Genomic DNA, 18,294 nt, shown 5'->3' with positions numbered 1-18,294 from the left:
CATAATGGAGCGCACCGACCCGCGCAGGCGTCGCCCAGGGACCGCGGCTTAATTGCGACGGCGCCCCTAAACGACGCCGATGAGATCGGAGGAAGCGCAGCACCTCCATCCATCCCAGCGTTACGCTCGACGCGTTATACATTTCCTGCGCAACGCTCTCTTCCATCTCCCTGGCGTAGGTTGCACCAATCTTTCCGAACCCGCGGTTGCGTCGCCGCCTGAATCTCCCTCCTCCTCCTCCTCCTCCTCCTCCTCCTCCTCCTGCTTTTTCTCCAGGGGAGATCGCCGTCCTGGGGGTTCGTTTTCGCCCCCATCAGTCCCACGTTCGGAGAAAAAAAAAAAAGACACTGCATCCAGCGGTTCTTTTTGATTCTTCCTCTCTATGTGGAGCCTCTTATTCCTTTCCGGGGGATGCCGGGTCTGTCTCTCCTCCCGTCTCGAAATAGCGAAGCTTCCTTTCCTCTCAAGTGTAACCGCTTCGTGTTGCTCTTCTCGCTCTGTCGGTTCGCCGAAAACCGCGTGAGTACGTACCTCCACGTGACAACCCCCCTACCCTCCTCGCGCTGCGACCCCTTCCGAAGCCGCCGCGACACACCCGTTATATTTCGACAGTTCCGTGCAAGCCTGCGAATGCCGGCTGGAGGAAAGAGAGAAAGCTGGCGGGCATTTTTCACTTTTCCGAGCAATGCGACTCGGAATTTCTGCTGGCATACGGTCAACCTCAGATGTAACGGAGCCTTTGGGACGTGAAAATGAATTCTTTGCAAGCGGTACTTTGTTACAAGCAGTAATTTGCTCTTCCTGCCCGGCAGTTGGGTCTGCAAAAATAAAACTTTCAATAAAGCGGGACTTCTAATAAAGCGATTTCGTTATAAGGGGGTTTACTGTGTCTACTGTATTGACGATGTTTCGTAGGGAAGTGAGGGAGTGACTGAGCACCACTTTATTCACACGAGAAAAGTCCTGGCCTATGTCAAGGCGAGTGACGCGTTACTCGGTTCGCGGGGTAGGGCGATATAATCCTGCGCCCCTTCCTCGCTAAGGGGAGCAAGATCTTGATCTTGCTTTTATTAGATACAGTGGCTTGAGATCCCGCTCGCAAGTCGTCCGCGAGGGGGTTTGAGCGTCATTTTTGACGGGTGATAAGTGCGAATGACGGGTGTTAAGTGCGACCAGTGGGCTCACCTCACGGAACAGTTTAGTTGTACTTCGAAGTCGCTGTGACCCGCGAATTTCAAGTCAGAAGTTTCGAAAAATTCGCCGGGGGAATCCGCAATCGCCCATTAACCCACTCGGGATATTCGTAAAACCGTGGCTCAACTCTAGTTGCAAGAAGCATTGTAACAAGCCTCGTGACCAGGGCCGTACCCAGAAATTTTTTTCGGGGGAGGTTATGAATTTTAGGAAGGGGGTAGTTTTGCTGAAAGCAACAGTAAGTATTGTTTGCGTGCTGCCTGGAAAAGATTTCGGGAGGGGTTCGAACCCCAAAACCCCCCCTCTGGATACGGCCGTGCTCGTGACCGTCCTCGAAGGCCGGAAGACCCGAGCTCTACTCTCGTGTCAATAGCAGAGCCATTGTTTGATTTCTGGACGACGTGGAGACGGGTTGTGTGCGCCAACCACCTAAACGCACGACTCCTCATGCACGACAAAAAAAAAAAAAAATCCGGGGTGGAATTGTCCGGGTGGTAGAGCCCCTCAACCCGGGTTCTGTTGCTTTTGCTCACTTTAAAGATCCCATTAGAATTAGCGTCATACCGTGCATTACTCCGCGCACCTTAGAAGCAACTGGAGAAAAGGGATTGCTCAGTAGTACTGCATCTAATCACGGTCAACGAAGACGCTTTCGCTTGGTTTACGAGCTTTCCTTTCTATCGGCTTTGCTGCACACAACTACCGCGACTCGTAGAGGGGTCGGGAAGGGGGGGGGGTCTCGTATCCCCCCCTTTTTCTTTGGCTCGCCTCAGCTGAGTGTCGTTCAACGGCCCGCAACGCCGGGGAAAAAGAAACACGCTGCCCCTTCCTCCACGATCCTCGCCCGCCCGTTTTGGAAGAACGCGAAAAGCGCGCGAACAGAACAGACGCGCGCACGGGACCTCCCCAAGAGACGTCACAGGAATAGAGAAGGCCGTTTTCCCCGTACTAGGTACACACGGTTATTCCTACCACGGACAGCTTTCTCTCAAAGTCGTCCCTTCTACCCCGGTGGCGACTCCGAATTTGGCGCCTCCTCGAAGTCGCGTGAGCGATTCTCGTGACTGCATGCGTCGCGCGCGTCTCCTCGCTCTCGCGGTGTGTTGGGCGATTAATCACCGGTGTTTCTTGTTATTGTGCCCGCACGAGAGGCGTCGGTATTGCACTCGCAGCCACGACAGGCGTTGAATAGGCGCCGGCGGCAATTGTAAGCGGAATTCCGCGAAGCTCCCTCGAAGTTTCACTGCACGCGATAAACAAGATCGTGGAAAGTGACCCCTATTGAACACGTGCTCGTTAGTGCGAAGGCTACTAGCTTCCTCGAATCCCCCAAAATAGTAAGATGTTACTCTCATTGGATCCAGTTTTGTGGATAATTTAGCGCATATATGTTCACTATACGGTCATGTATGACGGCCTCGATCACGCTTAAAGAAGCAGCCTAGTAACGCGACCTGCCTTAGTGGGGCATAGTCCTATGGCCTTTCTTTAATTATATTTTCTTGAATCTATGCAACCTCCTGCGACTGCGAGTGGGAGTGAGTGATCGTAGATCATAGATAGACAAGTCGGGGGTCAGTTTGCGCGGCAATACTGAAATGGCTGTGTATATGCTTAGGAATAACGGAACATGGAACCGAAATCGCAATCCGCGCGATGGCCAGGGGAAGAAATGCGAGAAAAAGCACAAAGGCAAGACAGGTCGAGAAGCGTCGTTCAAGGATGGTTCCGGGTCAGTGGGTTAACCTGTGGGTCAAAAGCACGGAGGAAATCGTTGCCTGAAGGTGCTCGTATTTCGGAAATAACGAGACTAAAGCGTCAGGAGCCATGCCAATTGAAGATGTTTATTACACGACACATAGGTGATTAACAGAATTTCGAACAAAAGTATGAACTCATTTATTGTGAACTAAATCATTAGGACAAGTAAATGAAACTCAGCATAATTATATATTTCATTCCTAGCGAAAAATTATCGTAGTTTTGTTTGGGAAGTTCGGTTCGGAAGGTTTCAGCGAAACTGAGTCCTTCGCGTTGCGAAGCCGATGTCGATCCCATTGCGCTATACAGGAGAACACGTTACTCGTATGCAAAGTGTTAGAACTTGCGGGTGATCTTTGCGCGGCGCTTTTGCCTTGTAGGCTGCCGTTGCTGGGCCGCAAATAGGCACATGATAATATAAAAAAACTTCAATTGAGGACGACTCGGCGAGCAATGGAACGGAAGACGATAGGTGTAACGTTAAGGAACAAGATGAGAGCAGAGTGAGTCAGGGAACAAACGCGCGTTAAGGAGTATTAGTAGAAATTACAAAGAAGAAATGGACATGGGCAGGGCATGTAATGCGAAGGCAAGGTAACCGTTGGTGATTAAGGGTAGCAGAGTGGATCCCTAGAGAAGGCAAGCGTGGCAGGGTGCGGCAGAAAGTTAGATGGGCAGATGAGATCAAGAAGTTTGAGGGGATAGATTGGTCGCAGTTAGCACAGGAGCGGGATAATCGGAGATCTATGGGAGAGGCCTTTGCCCTGCAGTGGGCTTAGACAGGCTGATGATGATGATGACGATGAATATAAAACAAGTAAAAATAATAAATTAACGCATTAATTACCCCGAATTAATGAAGGTGTTTCTTTACACGCGTTCTCAGAGGCTGCGGTGCTGTCTCTTGTCTACTTTCGGTATCAACTCCAGACTGATACTGAAACTACTCAAGAGAGGGCGCCACAGCCCCTTTGATAAATCACTGTTCCTCACTTGACAGCTTATTTCTATTTACTCTTAACAAAGGCGGCCATTTTCTGTGCCGCACAGTAGCAACGACGAAGCGACGTCGGTTTTTCGCTCGACGGAACACTTAGGCTTCCGCTTTAAACGATCCTGTACAGACTTCCCAATGGTCCGCCAGCGATGCGCAAGCCCTGGATCACGTGCACCTAACTTCGGCGCGCATTTGTCTGGCGAGCACCGCCGCGGCATCGGTGCCGCCGTTGATGTACTGCTCATCGTCCCGCCGTCCCGATATATCTGCCCGCGCTGCAAACGAGCGAACACTCCCTGCAGGCAGACTGCTTAGGACAGCTCGCGCGCAAGAAACTTCTCGTCTGAGTCGTCGAAAACGCTTTTTTCCCGGGAACGCCCTAATTAAGGAGCCGCTCGCGCATTCAGCGGCGCCAAACGCTCCGCCACCCCCGCCACGTGATCGGCGGCGTCAGCCGGGCATCCTCCCAGAGGAGCCACACCGCCGAACGCCGTTCCCGGAACAATACCAGCCCTTTAATTTCTTTCTTTTGCTCTTTTGTCGCGTACTAGGGCCTTCAAGTAAATGTAAGTGCCTATGCACTCGGCGGAGCGCGCGTCTCACTTCTCCTTGTTCACCTCTCTGAAAGCGACGGCGCCTTCCCTCCATCATCTTCGAGAGCCATTTCGCGGAACGCAGAAGTGCACTGATTGCTCCAGGAGAAGTGACGTTCCCAGCGGCAGCGATGCAGTTTGCGTATCGACGGCGTACGCGGGAATTGCTCATAGCGATTACGCTTTCAGTGTGGTTATAGTTTTCCGCAGAGGTTTGCGCTATGGCGAAGCGATTTCAGTGCGCACGTGCTCTTTTCCTTTTTTCGTCGTGTCCTAGCACCCGTCCGGATTTATGGCCTGATTTCGTTTGTCTTGTCCCGCGAAGAGGAACGAATTAGCGCAATTTCTTCGTAAAAAGCGCGAATCTATTGGCCAATCCTGCAGCTGTAACGCGGTATATAGGCTCTTAAGAGCAGAATAACTGCTGGTTACGAGATGGGGTTAGATAAGCGGGGGGCTATAAACGTAGGGGCTATACTTGACGGGAGGCAGCGGTTTGGAGGATAAGAAAAAAAGAAGGGAGGAAAGAAAAGATAGAAGCTAGGAAAGGAAGGAAGAGAAGGAGGGAAGGAAGGAAGAAGAAAAGAAAAAGGAGGGAAGAAGAAGAAAAAGGAAGGAAGGAGGGAAGAAAGGAGGAAGGGAAGGAAGGAAGGAGAGAGGGAAGAAAGGAAAGGGGAAGGGAGGTTATAGGGAGGGAGGGCGGGAGGGAATGAAGGAGGGAGGCAGGGAAGGAATGAAGGAGGGAAGGAAGGAAGGGGGAAGGTGGGAGGGAGGAAAGGAATGAAGGAAGGAAGGAAGGAAGGAGAATGAAGGAGGGAGGGAAGAAAGAAAGGAAGGGGAAGGAGAGAGGGAAGGAAGCAGGGAGGGAGGGAGTGAGGGAAGGAAGAAAGGAAGGAAGGGGAAGGAAGGAGGGAGGGAAGTAAGGAAGGAAGGGGAAGGAGGGAGGGAAAGAAGGAGGGAGAGAGGGCGGGAAGTAAGGAAGGAGGGAGGGAGGGAGGGAGAGAGGGAAGGAAGGAAGGAGGGAAGGAAATGGTGGAGGAATAAATCTTATTGAGCAAACGAGGAGAGTCGTCCTTAGGAGGGAGGGCTCCTCAGTCCAGCAAGCATTGGGCTTGGATGACCCGCATTGCCATTTTCACCAGCTAAAGGAGATTAGCCGATACCCGAGATGGTCAGGTAGCCCGGCCACTGCTCACGCGAAGGGGAGAGGGGAGAGAATAAGGTGTCTTCTTCTGGCACTCCCATACCGTAGGCTACAGAAGGGTGATGTGTGCGTGGGAAGCGTTTGTGATGCGGCTAAATATGAAGAACTTGATTGATTGGTTGAACAATTGACTGATTGATTAAACCTTGTTGCAAATAGAACCCTAAGAAAACGTTCCGTAAATACGGAATTATGGGAATACGGAATTCGTACGGAGTATTACGCACCTAGGCGTAACTAATGCAGATGACCTTTGCAAAAACAAAAGAATCGAATTATTTGCCAGAATGGAAATGTTTGGCACACTTTTCGTGATGCCTAATTAAAGCGCTAAACACGGCCCCATATGTCCTTCGTGTATGTTTTCAGTATACTCGGCATGTACGGAATTCATACAGGCCGTGATTTGGCGTTCTTGGCTGTTGTGCAGAGATAAAAGCGGTGACAAATTTTTCGAGCGTAATACCGTACTGTATCATCGTACGTTGCGGACACATATTCCTGATTTTATTCCGGCAGTGTTTCAGACAAGGTAAGAAATTTATTATTCCTATAATTTCGCAGCGTTTGAGGGGAAAGCGCGATTTCAGGGCCGCCTGGTGAGAAGAGGTAAGGAAATTTGGTGGCAAAAAAATTCAGGCAAACTTGCATTCACGTGTAAGGCTCTAATGGCGGAGCTGTTGTATCATTGCCGTGCACAGAGTTAAGTTTCAGTGTCATTGTTTATTTGCATAGTTGCGGTGCTAGTAATCGTCGTCATGTGCATCTAAGAAATCGTCGTCTTCCGGCGAGGGGTGGATGCAAAGTCATCTTCAGCATTGTAGTCTTCCACTAGCTCTCCGTCATCAACTCGAGGTGGGATCTGCAAGTCGTCTCGGGAAGGAGTGGCGCACTCGTTGCCATGCCTCCAATTATTCATAATGGCTTCTAGAGAATGCGGAGGCCGCGGGGACCTCTCCCAAGCAGGGTATATAACGCTTGACGACAGCGCTGGGCGTTGTTCTTTTCTTCTTCTTCTTATTTTGCTGAAGCCGCTGCGAGAGCCGGGGACTCGGCGGTCGCCGCGAGGAACACGCTCAAGAGCGCACGGCATTTTCTCGCCGCTTGGAGTTATTGCTAGATTTTTTTTTTGCTAAAGCCACTGCGTGGGCCAGGGACAACAGCTCCGAAGCCTGATGTCACAACAGAGCTGTGTTCGTCTGACTAAGATAAACTCGACGAGCTCCATATAAATTCCTTAGACCCATTTACCTTGTGTACATATATGGCAATCGTCAGCAGAAGACGAAATCAAACGCAAAGTAAAGTGTTAAGCGTTTTATTTGTACGGTGCTCTCATCAGCCTTCGTATACTTCATCGTCCGCCGCTGCAAAGTTTTCGTCGAGCGCTCCCTCGCCGTTGAAGACATGCACTACTTATTCTTGTTGTTGTTCTGGGCGATCGCACTGTCGCGTGGCAGCGTGGTGTGCTTCTTGATAAGCCACCTCATCTTTGGGCGTCCAGATCTTCTTTGGTCACCCCATCCCTCATGTGCGCGGCACAGAGTCGGAGAGAGCTCTTCCGCGGTGGCTCCGAGTTTAATGAGCGCAGGTGGTTTCCCCTAGCAACGCTGAGCGAGTAACGTCAGGAGCAGACGACAGTCGTTTTGTCGGCGACGCTGTTTTCTCAAACGCTGACTACACGTGCGCTCGGTATTTTTTTTTTTTTTCTTTTCTTCTAGGGGCTTGGGCTGTTGGCGTCTCCTGTTGTCGTCCGTCGTCGTCGTAATGGTCGTCTCATGTGGTCACGGTACTAAACACCGGGAAAGTCGTTTACGCTTCGCGCTAGAACGTAACGCGTAGTAAAAAGACACCGTGGACACTCGTTAAGCCTCGCGCTAGAGAGCTTCGTGCTTCAAAGACAAGAGCCTTTTACAGAAAAGCTGTAGTATGCCTCTACCACCCAACGGCTACATCTCCGTGGGCAAAAACGCCAAGGCACCAAGAATGCACTTATACACTGCATCAGGGGTTTCCCCAGGCATCGAATCAAGGGGGGGTGTCTCAATGGCTCTGGGGGGGGGGTCATGAACTGAAAAACTGTTTTTTATCCTGTTTTTTTATTTTTTAGCTGTTTTTACTGCCATTTTTTTACAACATGACAGTAAGGCACACCCCCGAAAATATCCGGGTTTCGGAGAACTCGTGCACAAAATGTTCTCGTCCTGCAGTTGCTCCCGCACCCACCCGTCACCCGTACCATTCATATGAATGTCACGGTAGCAGGCGAAAGTTTCCGTGACTAATCTGCGGCCGTTGAAGCTCTCCTTTTCCTTCACTTTTTTTTTTTTTTTTTTTCATTTTCGCTACTCCCTGGCTGCTAGCAATGTGCTCACAGCGTGGTCAGCCTCAAACCACTTTGCCCCTTTCCTTTGAAAGCCTTTTTTGTGTGCACATACGAACTTGCCACGAACTGTCGAAAAAAAAAGGAAATAAATACGTGCAACTCTAACAGCAAGCTCGGGGGGCGCACTTTTGTTTATTTTGCTCGAGGCTACTGCCAAGATTAGCAGACTGGCAGCCCTCTCATGCGGATATCGATACTGAAAAAGGTCCATACAAGGACTGACAAGAGTGAAATTTGGGGATTCAAGGGGGGGTGTCCAGAAAAACTAGGGGGGTCTACACACCCCCTAGGGGGGGTGTAGGGAAATCACTGCACTGCATGCTTCGCCCCTCCCCAGGTTTCACGTTAGTAGATGGCCCGGGATTTTTTGCTAGCGAGTTTTCACGTGGCGCGAGCACACGTGGAAGCTTGGACGACGCCGGGCTTGAGGTTCCCGTTTGAACCCATTCCCATTTCACCCTTCCCGCTTGTTCCCTCCCGTTTCAACCCGGCGCAAAACGACCTTCCCGTTTCGCCTTTTCCCACTTGGCCCGTTCCCATTTGAACCCGTTCCCATTTCAACCTTCCCGTTTGTTCCTTCCTATTTCAAGCCGGGGCGAAAGAACCTTCCCGTTTCGTATTTTCCTATTTATCTAGCCCGTTCCCGGAATAACGTACCCAGTTTATGAAACGTTATAAAAAACATTTTCATATCATGGAAATAAATGAAAAATAGTATTTTTCATTTATTTCCGTTTGTCGCTGCGATAGCATGCTCAGTACATCCAGAGTCCTTGACTGCTTTTGAAACCTGGGCTTCACTTTTTGAATCGACAGACGACAAAATTTGGTTACAATTCAAGTTATACCAATTAACAAATTTTTAAATTAACAAAGCCTAACAAACAAATTAACAATGAACAAATTAATAAACAAATCTTCTAAATTAACAATCCAAAAAATGATGAAACCAAAAAGCCCAGAAGCGCCGTGGAAGCACAAATAAAAAATCGCAAAAACACCCTCACTTTGAAAGAAATCGTATTTGGTGGACTAACACATTTAATCGTTATATTAGCGCAAGTGTACATCAATGTCGAAAAGAAACAGATGAAAACTATAAAATATAAAAAGATGTATAAAAATAAAGTAACCCTATGTATCTGGATACATATGCCACATCTGGCTATAAAAAAATCACAGTCATGAGAAGCGGCGAAAATTATAAACTTAGCTTTGCGTTTTATTGATTCTGTTTATTCCCGGCACTCTAGCGTACTCAATTTGTATAATAGGGCAAAGCTTCAAAAACTTAAGCAGTGCAGGGTCGTCTCTAGCTTAAATTTTCTTTACTACAGAAACTTAAAATTGTCGCGGGAATACTACCTCCAAGGGCCTTTCAGACGTTCAGCCAGAAGACATCATAGTAAGACTATTAGGCAGCCAATCAGCTGAATTACTATTCGAAAGTTTTCTTTGTTTCCTCGTGCAATTTCTTACTGGAATACGTTAACTGAACGAACAGTGAACTCGGTATCGTTAGAAGAATTTTCCACACGTATTGTAAATATGTGTTCTGGTTGAATCATCATATTTTAAAATTGGAATACATTACGAATGCATATCCTCGTTCGGACCCCTTTGCGTCTTTTACATATTTATGTCTTTTACTTATTTGTGTGGGGCGTTTTTAAACTACGCCAACGAATACTGATGTGCTTTTATGTTCACTCCTGCATGAGCCCGACGAGGCCGTAAAGTATCAGTAAATAAATAAAAATATCTGCCCATTACTCACGTAGGAAAGGCATTTGTAGCCAATTATCAGATTTCTGCACATGTTTTTACCTTTTTTTAAAGTCTCTCCTACGGACATCTTTGATCTATAGATCTCTCGAACCCGAAGACAAAGCTACGCTCCAAACAATGAGCATAAGAGCGGCTGATAAATAAATTTCAGCCGCACGTACGAACACCAACTGCAGAAAAATCCAATGCGGGCATTCCTCAAGATATTGGGTATCTTTATAGTACACTTTCGCCGCTACAAATTTTGTGTCAAGAGGGCAGTATCGACCTAAGGCATTCGGAAACTTTTATCGGCCGGAAATACCGGTCGATTTCGGAAAATTTGGTGCATACAAGTTTTTAGTGCATGACCCGTTGCTTGTAAGCACATTTTGGGGAACCGTTTCGAAGACGGTAACGCATATTTTCAGAAATTCAAATGGTTTGCAACAATGCGGGTTCAAATGAGAAGGGCGCTTTGGGAGCGGGTTGTATTGGGAAGGACGTTTTGGGAACGGGCTGAAACAGGAAGCGCACAAACGGGAAGGTCGTTTCGGGAACGGGCGCACACGGGACGGGTCAAGCGGGAAGGGCGTTTCGGGAATGGGTTCAAACGGGAAGGGGTCAAACGGGAATGGGTTCTTTCGGGCTACACCCTTCACGAGACGCACGCTCACCTGCGCTGGGTTTTTTCTTTGTATTTTTTTTGTTTATGGGCGGCGCAACCAAGAGATAAAACAGCTGTGCTGTTAAAATGGACTCGGACAGCGCAGGCTATAGGAGGTGTTTGAAGTGAGTGAGATAGGCAGTCTACTCGCAGTAAACACAAAACAGGTCAATGGTGAACGACGACGACGACGACGACGACGATGATGATGACGAATTTTTTTATGCGATATTATGCCCTTCGGCATAAATCAACGTATTCCTACAGATACACATTGTCTCCCGTGTCTCGGAGAAAGGTCAGAAAGAAGCAGTGGTGGGGCCCCTGAGCCACCATTGGTGGCCAGGGGGTAGCCCATAATGGGAGATGTCGAGATCTCGCTGCGTCCAGTGATGAGTACGCCAGTAATAGGCGTTTGTGTCAGCGTCTTCGGAAAGAGCCGTACAGGATGCAGGCTACGATGCGTGAATCAGTGAGCCGTGCGTGAACGTATGGGCTTGTAGGCGGCGCGAAATTGTGGCGTCTTCGTTTTGCAGGAGACGCCGCAACTAATTTCGTTTTCTTTGTTCCTGAAAGAAGGTAGAGGAAAATATTGCCAAGTGAACAGTGGAAAAAGGAAGAACAGTAAACTCGGTTAACGCGATAAACGCAGTTAAACGCGGTGTATCTTTGGCATTCTAATATCTAAAACAAGAAGCAATCGCTCGCAGATATGACAATCAGCAAAACACTGCTGGAGCTTATGTATATACGCTAATTTCTCGTAATGGAGCTTATGACAAGACACTATCAGTTTCCAGTCCACCCCTCGTCGCCGCACACTGCAGGATAGAGTCGCGCGACAAGGGGCCCCTAGAACAAACAAACAAACAGTGAGAACGTGGAACAAAAATGAGCAGCATTCCGAGCTGAGGCGTGCTCTTGAAAGCTTCCAGCCCAATTTCCCGTGGACGTTTATGCGTATCAACGGTCCGTACATATTGAACTTACTGGCATTGCTTCCTCGTGGCATGGTGGGTCCCTTGTGGGGTCGGCTCGCTGGCTGATTTGCATTATGCGCAGAGCTGAAAAAAAAAAAAAAAAAAAGACTACGTCATTCCTATGAGCCACGAATTGATCACTCGCGGCTTCGTATAGGTACCTTCTCTTTTTTTGTTTCCATCTCGGTGGGGGGCATATGCGGTGTAGAGTACTTTGGTTGTGTATAAGTCAATATACGTTTTCTAGGTGCAACTCAAAATAATGCCCAGTGCCTTCGGCGTTCTTTTTTTTTTTTTTTGCAATTTAGGCAACCAAAACGCTATGACACAAATTACTCGGTTTGGTCAGGCTGCCCTCCAAATACGGCTAAACGATGTGAGATCAAGCTTGCTAGTTGGTCGCCATACGTGTCAGCCAGGGCCAAGGGATGGGAAGGGGGGATTCGGATTTCCCCTCAGTCTGTAAAAAGTTTAAGTTTTGCTGCTAAAGCAGAGAGAGAGAGAGAGAGAGAGAGAGAGAGAGAGAGAGAGAGAGAGAGAGAGAGAGAGAGAGAGAGAGAGAGAGAGAGAGAGAGAGAGAGAGAGAGAGGCCTTACAGTGAAAAGATTGGTTAAAGATACGGGGTGCAATTCGTTTTGTTTAGAAGTGCTTCTGAACAAAATTGTTAATTGGGTAGGGCACATTTTGCGCTGGAGGAAGGAGTTATGTTTGGCAGCTGGCGAAGTACGATTCGTTCCTCCTTAGTTGGTGCATTGCTTACGTTGGGGGGTGGAACCTGTGTGTGGGTAAGTCGGTAGGGAGACAGTGGGGCTGCCGAAAACTTGATTGATTGATTGTAGGGGTTTAACGCGCCGACGCAACGCAGGTGATGAGGCGTGGCGTAGTGGAGGGCTCCGGATTAATTTTGGCCGCCTGGGGATCTTTAACGTGCACCGAAATCTCGTACACACGGCCGTTTTTGCTTTTCACCTCCATCAGAAAAGCGGCCGCCGCGGCCGGGAATCGAGCCCGCGACCTCATGCTCAGCAGCGCAGCGCCTTAGCCACTGAGCCACCGCGGCGGGTTGCCTAAAACTTTCGCTGTAGGCTTTATTAATCCTCACGGAGTCGTTGTTCTCTACGCCTGTTTGTTTTAAATGCCCACTCCTCTTTTCAACGCCGCTTCTTCTCCTCCTTTGTCTTGTCATTGTTTTTGTTGGTAGTTGTGTTGCTGTTCCGCTTCTTATTAAAGTGAAGCTTTCGTGTCCTCACTGATGTCGTCGTACGCCAATACGAAAGCCAAGTCGGGCGCCCAGCCTGGCTGACTTCTATTGCCCATTAAAAACGTTTCTCTCTCTCTCTCTCTCTCTCTCTCTCTCTCTCTCTCTCTCTCTCTCTCTCTCTCCTCTCCTCTCTCTCTCTCTCTCTCTCTCTCTCTCTCTCTCTCTCTCTGACCATGATGATGAATGTTCGTGGGCGGAGTGAAAGAAGAAACGCTTCCTGTGGCCGGAATCGAACCTCGGTCCCTCGCGTTATGAAGCCGGCGTCCGTCCGATTGCTCCATATTGATCCGGTCGAAGCGGACGTCAAGCAGCAGCACGTACCGACTCGCGCCGTACACCCCCGAACCCAAACGTTAGGCCTGCGTAGTGCGCACCGAGAGTTGCTGTGGGTATTCTAGAAAAGAATACCTAGAGCAACTCTAGAGTAGCACATTCGCGCAGTGTGAGATTGGCCAACCAAAGAATCCCTCGCGAGAAAGCTTCGCGTTCAACCAGCGTCGTCGTTAGACGGATGAATGCATGATTCCCCCCTCCTCCTCATCCTCCCCGCCTCCTCCTCATCAACATTCTCCTCCTCCTCCTCCACCACCTCCTCCTCCACCACCTCCTCCTCCTCCTCCGTCTCCATACTTTCTTCTTGCTCCCCCGCTACCTTCTCTTCCTCCTTCCTCTTCCGCATCTTTTCTCCCCTGTCGCAATAATACATGCGCGATCGGCGAAGACGCAGGCCTGCGCGCCCCGTATATCACGCGTGCCAAACACGCGCGTGAGTCAGCCGCAGCTCTCGCTTTTCCCAGTGCCTCCGGAGCTCGTCGTCTACGTGCACTTTCGACCGTGCTTGTAAACACAACTTACGCCTTGTTAGACCGCGCACGCGAGCGTCCTCCGGGGGGCCTTTGTACTGCGGCGGGTGTCAGCAGCGCAGGGGACGCGAGCGGTGTTTATGCGGTCGTCCGAACGGGCGTGGGGGGTGGGAATAACCGCTTCATTGCCCGATGACTTCGAGTCTTCGCCCTTTAGAGCGAGCGACGACCCCCGGAACATAACAAAGCCGTCGCGCCGCCCACCACCATAACCGCGGAAGGCGGCCCGGGTCTGCCCGAGCGGTTGGGGGGCATCAGCCTGCGAGCACTTGCGTGAGTAGCGACAATCTTAACTGCCGGGGTTAGACTTGAAACACGGCTCGAAGCATAACGCGGGAAGCTGAGAGACGACGGCACGGGGCGGGCGATTGTCGCGTACATATTTTCAAGCTTGTGTTCACCGCCTTTTGCCTCTCCCCCCTGTTTCCTTTTTCTTTATCTGCGCTTCGAAGGTTCCCGCTCCGGGGCAAAATACGTGGTACGAGACGCGCAGCTATCGATGACTTTGAATCAATTAAAGCCACTCGAGCGTCTTTAACTGGTTCCAAACTTCCCGTATACATCCATTTTATTTCTTCCCCAGCATAGACGTTTACTGCTTCAGCAAAGGTTTTTGCCCTGTATGAGGGGGGAAAAAACTTTCCGATTAAATGAATGTAGCCATACGGTCTCGTAGCAGCGAAAGGCCATATGAAATGCCGTAAAGTCGTGTGACTTGCGCCGGGCTATAAAATGAAGTCTTGTCCGCGGCTGGGTAGCGCGCGAACTGCCCGGCGCGCCTTTTAGACCCGGCTCAAGACGTGACTCTGCGCGAAGCCACGCCTGTAAAGAATTCGAGGCCATGGCTCACTGCTGCATCACAGCTGTCTCAAGGGCGATATAAAATTTATAGGGTCAGATTCTTTAATTTCTAGGTGCTCAGTGCACGGTAACGAATGTTTGTGTTAACTCTTGCGCAGAGAGAAAGCGGCAACGAACCCACTCTTTCGTCTCTTTCACTAGCTTTAAGCAGATCATTTCTCCCCTATTTTATGTAACGAGACCTGCTATTAGTGGCGCTAATCTCTTCAGAGTGAGTTCATCAACGCTCTCTCAATCTCGCTCCTCCTCCTCCTCCCAGAGGACAGCGAACTGGATGATGCCCGTCCAACTGTCATCACAGCCATCACCGTCATCCTTCTAATCTTTCCAATCGCCGTCTTCATCTTCAGAACACTGTGCCGGGGGGGGGGGGGGGGGGGGGGTAGGATGAGGCGAAGGGGAAGGTAGTATTAAGAGTAATAAGGGGGTTGGGTATGGGAGAGGGGAGGGGAGGGGTGATAGGGGGATGGGGAAGGGGCGTCACGTGAAATCATCATAATTAAGTCTTCCACACCTCTAGCATTCTAGGTAAGGTGGGTCAGAACGCTGTTTCTGTTTAGCGCGAAAGTGTTTTATGCCTGGATACACGAAGATTTCCCTGACGTCATATCCGTCACGGAAGTGACGCCAGTACAACGAAGCAAGCGGCCTGTAAAGGGTGCACCCCTGCAAGCGGGGGTCTTCTTGTGGGGAAGCAACCTTTATTACAAACGAGTGCGTTATATTTTAGGGTTGTTCATTTTTGGGTTTGATATTTTAACCCGAGAGTGTTTTATGCCGGGATACACCAAGATTTCACTGACTTCATATCCCTCGCGAAAATGACGCCAGTGCACCTTTGCCGCAGTGACCCGCCAGCGGGACGTCGCTCACCAAGCACACCCACAAGACAGCCGCCGGCCCGCAAATCATGCTCATTTCGCTTCACATTTCGCTGCACATTTCACTTTTGTGTTTTACCTGTTCCTATAACAGAGGAATCGACCAGTTTTTACTACTTTTTCGATTTTCCCCCCTGACCGTCAGGGCATGCCCGAGTGTCCGGTATATGTTAAGGTCGATAACCGAACCGACGGTGGTATCATCGGCGCAACGCCGACGCTGTGTCCACCGAAGCGCAGGCCGATGCAAGCGACAGGTCGCGACTACAGAACAAGAGCTCTGTACAATGTCGCGCGAGGCTTTCGAACGGTTCCAACTCCGTCACGGTCTGACGAAGAGGCTTCTGATCACCGACGCTCAGAATTTTCGGGCCAAATAAAGCATTCTCTCTCTCTCTCTCTCTCTCTCTCTCTCTGGGGCAGGGGTTATAAAGTTCATCTTGAAAATAAAACAGGACCAAGAAATGATGGCGTAGCTGTGACACGGACATTGACACGCACCAGCGCACTTGTGTGTTTTATCATGTCTAACCAACGCGCCCAAACAGCCACTTGAATGTAAAACATTGCTTCTTAGGCAGCGTGTGGCTCTCAACGCCATCAAACGCTAACCCTGTGGGCACTGCAGCAACTTTTCTCGAGTAATTACAAAAAAAAGTTTTCGAGTGTTCTATGAAGGTCTATATGTAGTGGTCAAATTTAAAGGACGCATATCTTGTGTACCAAATACAGAAGACTCCAGTTAAAACTAACTCGAAGGGACCATAAAAATTTGTCATTATTAAAAATTCGTCTCAAGTGGAGGTTTTTTGCATTGTGGACGTTACAAGAGAGCAAAAGTGTTGTTCGTCTTAAGCATGGGGTTCGTCTTAACCGAGTTCGTCTTCACGGGAGTCTACATTTAATCAGGCAGGTCAATTCATGACTGAGTGCGTGAAAAACGCTTTATTGAGCTGGTGAAGCGGCAGTGGTTCCCTACTCCAGGAAGCCGTGTGATGAGCGAGAAGCCCTCGCCCTGGGGGCTAAAAGTGTCTGGACATCCGGATCGCTGCTAATCACCAGGTTCTCCCACAGCTTAGGAAAGTGAAGGTGAGGTGGAAGAGGGGGGAGGATGGGGTTGTGTTTGCTCTCTAATATGATATGAGGAAGAGTGCCGCGTATCAAACAGAAGTTGCCTGCGGCAGGAGGTTGCGTAGGGAACATACGATGGAGGCAGACTGTGTGCAGGAAGGTATCGCTCTGCAGCCGGCGGAGCAGTGATTCTTCTTCTTTTGGGAGTTTAGGATGCGGGGGAGGGAAGTGCTGCCGTTCGGATCGGTAATATCGAGTGATATCTTAGAAAGTAACTAGAGGGGCGTACGGTGCGGTATCCTAGCCTGGCGGGACAGGGTGAGGCTTGCTGGTGAGAAGAGTTATTGCCGTCAGTGAGGCATGGACAGGAGTCCAGATGAGGGTGACTCCGGCAGGGTTGGTGCTGACTCCTGAGACAGTAGTTTCAAAGTTGAGCCGGCCAACCTCCCGGCTAGGAAGCTTCGGCAGAATGCTTGAGAATCTGTGATGATGACGCGGGATACTTCGTATGAATGAGGGCTAATGTGATGGCGAACTCTTCGGCGATCCGTGTTGGCGACGTCTTGATTGTTGCAGAAGTTACGAAGGTGGTCTTGGTGGTGACTGTATACGTGATGCTGTCCGTTGGGGTAGGGGCTAGCGTTCGTATAGGAGACGGTAGATGGTATCGTGCGCTTTGCTTCGCGCTTTTCGGTGTTCGCAGGCACTTCTTGATCTTGTTTAATCCTTCAGTAACGTAAAGTTTGCATGTGCTGGGTAATAAAGACGGAAATACCCATTCTCGTTCTGTTGGCATAGAGTTAGCTTTATCGGTCACCTGGTTTCCACACCTTTCATTCGAGCCACCGTACCGTGGGAGGAGACGCGTTCTGCGTATTGGTATACTAGAGAAGAACGGCCACATATATCTTGCTGCGGAGAGTGAAGTTACAGCGCTACTGTGTCTCGGTTGTTACATCGCGTTTCCGAAGGATTTTTTTGGTGTTCGAGAAAGCTACGCCCGTATTAAAGCGAATCTGTCTCGCCCACCGTTACGCCAAAACGCACTGCAGGAAAGCGAACTTACACAATGGGTTTCCACAAAAGCACATCAAGGGCCTCAAGCGAAAACCGCTTCCCGTAGTCGAAATAGACCCTGGGTCTCTCGCGTTATGAAGCCGACGTCTATCCGAGTGCGCCATTCCGGCACGGTCCAAGCAGTTGGGATTTTGGACTCTGACTTTGACTCAGGCTACATGGGAGTAAGCGTCATGTTTTAACCATCTTTCTTCTGCACGAAGCCCAGTCGAAAAAGGCGACAAGAAAAATTTCGGTAGTTCTGTCGTATTTTCGCGTCTCCTACTGTCGTCTTGTCGTATTCTTGTCATGTCGTGATTCTGATGCTGTGTCGCGTGTGGTATTCCTGTCCTGATTTCGATGCGCCACCGTGCCGAATTCCTGTCTTGTCGTGATCCTGATGTTCCATCACTAGTTGCTTGAATGCTGTTGCCCATTGTGAAGAATAGCGTAAATGACAGTTCTGTTGTGACCACAGAAATGTTAGTCGTTGAGAAAATTGACTTTGTCGTTACGACAGAAATGTGTGTCGTAACAACAGATGGCTTCGTCGTAACAACGGGACTTCTGTTGTCACAACAAAGCTTTTGTCGTACGACAGGGATTCTTGTTAGGTTTTTGCGGTATTCCTGTCGTGATTTTAGACTGGGAAGTTCCGAGAACGTGACAGTTCTGCTCGTGACGTAATTTGGATCGCGGCCAATCGGAAGGGCGGACTTTGGCAACAATGGCTGTGTCGGTGACGCAGCGCT

At 49.6% G+C, this 18,294-nt stretch overlaps 1 protein-coding gene across 1 annotated transcript in view; it reads right to left on the bottom strand.

The window, feature by feature from the left end:
- Positions 1–18,294, bottom strand: part of LOC144159384 (activating signal cointegrator 1 complex subunit 1) — a 110,692-nt gene that overhangs the window by 48,372 nt on the left and 44,026 nt on the right. The window lies entirely within an intron of this gene.

This window comes from Haemaphysalis longicornis, unplaced genomic scaffold (assembly GCF_048455015.1).
Source record: "Haemaphysalis longicornis isolate Haplotype H1 unplaced genomic scaffold, Haemaphysalis longicornis Haplotype H1 scaffold_10, whole genome shotgun sequence".
NCBI lineage: Eukaryota > Metazoa > Arthropoda > Arachnida > Ixodida > Ixodidae > Haemaphysalis > Haemaphysalis longicornis.
This window is presented reverse-complemented; position numbering and strand designations above follow the sequence as displayed.